At 47.2% G+C, this 2,048-nt stretch overlaps 1 pseudogene; it reads right to left on the bottom strand.

Moving 5' to 3' along the window:
• Positions 1-219: 219 nt before the first annotated feature.
• Positions 220-662, bottom strand: LOC110596200 (annotated as a pseudogene).
• Positions 663-2,048: the final 1,386 nt, after the last annotated feature.

Raw genomic sequence — 2,048 nt, forward strand, 5'->3', positions numbered from 1 at the left:
GCACATACCATCACACTTGGAGAATTTTTAAATTTTGTATAGAGGTCTCACTACACTGCCTAGGCTGGTCTCAAACCCCAATGCCTGGGCTCAAGCAATCCTGTCTCAGCCTTCCAAAGTGCTGGGATTAGTCATGAGTTCCCATACACAGCTAGATTTTACTTTATCTTTTTTTTTTTAAGCATTTGTTAGCATTTAATTAACCTCCCTCGTGTGGCTTCAAGCCCCCAGGACACAGGCTCCTCCCACACCCTTAATCTTCTCAGCTCTTCTGCTGAAGAATTTGACCTTCACAATGACAGGCTGCTTTGGGAGCTTTCCCTTTCCCAGAACTTTGTGGTAGCCTGATCACACCACATCAATGATGGAAGCAGCTCCAGTCTTGTTTTTAGCAGATTCACCCTTGTCTGCTCACTGACCAAAGTCCGCAATCTATCAAGGTTGACAGTTGGGCAGAAGCTCTGGTTCCTCTTTAAATGGTAATGCCTCATACCAACTTTCCCAAAGTATCCATGGTGATGTTTGTCGAAATTGATCCTGTGGTGACGTAAGCCACCAGCATTACCACAGCCTCCCAGGTGCTTTTGGTGGTTGCTGATGCACCTGTGGCCATGGCTCACATGGCCCCAAGGTTTCCAGGTCTTCCTCAGTCTGGATGGCATGGTGGCGGCCGAGATGAAAGAGCTTACTTTATCTTTAAATGATCTTTCACCACGTTATCTGTAGACCTGAAAGCTCTTGCTGTGATGAACATGCTAATCAAGATGTGGTCTGGGTTACAGTCTGGTAGCATGCCACCAGAGACTTCTCTCCAAGCTAACACTGATTCGCTAGTTATTGCCCTGGGACTAGAGCAAAGTGACGCTGGGACCAAAGCAAAGCTGCTTTGATCCTGCTTTTCTGGTCGCCCTATCTTTCAGGAAAGACCAAAACAGCTTGCTCTAAAAACATTAATGAGGCTAAAGGGATTATTAATTCAAAGCTTATTAAAGCCATATGTAGCTGCATGCATTCAAAGTCAAAATAAACTGCAATGTCCTGCTGATTTCTCTTGCGTCATGTCACCAGCTTACAGCAAGGGGAAGCCATGTGGTGCTGTGTTAATTACCAGGACCATATGCTGCGGGAAAATCAGGAAGTGTTATTAAAATGCCTCTTGGACTACTGTCGAGCTTATGAGAGTCTCCTCTTCCAGGACTGCAATTCGGTATGTGTTGATATTTGAGTAATGAGGCTGTCCGCGCATATTTTTAGATTTCCCTTTCACCAGGCAGCCTCCAGACACAATCCAGCAGCTGAGCCCTGTGCTGGGCCTGAGGAGGGATCCCACCATCAACCACATGCAGCCTTGGCTCTCAAGACTCTTCCTGCAATGTGAGCTCCCCAAATAGCTAACAAGTACCAAACACATGTGTCTTATAACCTGCTGGCTTAACAAATACCCATGGTGCACTCCGCTTGGCATGAGGCATTGACTGGTGCAACAATCTTGGAAATAAGGTGGGTGACAACCACACTCCTCGGACACCTTCAGTTTGTAGGTCTTCCTTGTCTTCCATATTCTTTGCCTACACAAGAATGTTGAGTTTCAGAATTAACAAAGGATTCACCTCAAGACAATCTAATAGAGCTTCCTGTGGAAACTTGGTATGACAGGAAAAGCAACTGTGCAGCAAGGCTGGGCACACTGGTTTTCCTGCCGGGAGCACCAATCATGGCAGGGAACACAGCCAGGCTGCGTGCCACGGACTATTGCAGACACCTTCTTTAGTTGTTACCATGCCCTGCGAGGTGACATCAAGGTCTCTATTTTGGTATATGTGGCAACTTAGACTCAGAGGAGAGGGCCCAGGTCACCAGAGTGGGCAGGATCAGAGGTAGCCTTCAGATATGCCTGCACCTGTGAACTCTTTCTCCTGCATTGGCCACATTTTTGGTTTTGGGGTTTTTTTGTTTTTTGTTTTTTGAGTTGAAGTCTCACTCTGTCACCCAGACAGGAGTGCAGTGGCCACTCCCAGCCACCGCAGCCTCGACCTGCTGGGCTCCGG

The sequence above is a fragment of the Carlito syrichta genome, unplaced genomic scaffold (assembly GCF_000164805.1).
Source record: "Carlito syrichta isolate Samal-C Ts95f unplaced genomic scaffold, Tarsius_syrichta-2.0.1 Scaffold307172, whole genome shotgun sequence".
In the NCBI taxonomy this organism is placed as follows: Eukaryota; Metazoa; Chordata; class Mammalia; order Primates; family Tarsiidae; genus Carlito; species Carlito syrichta.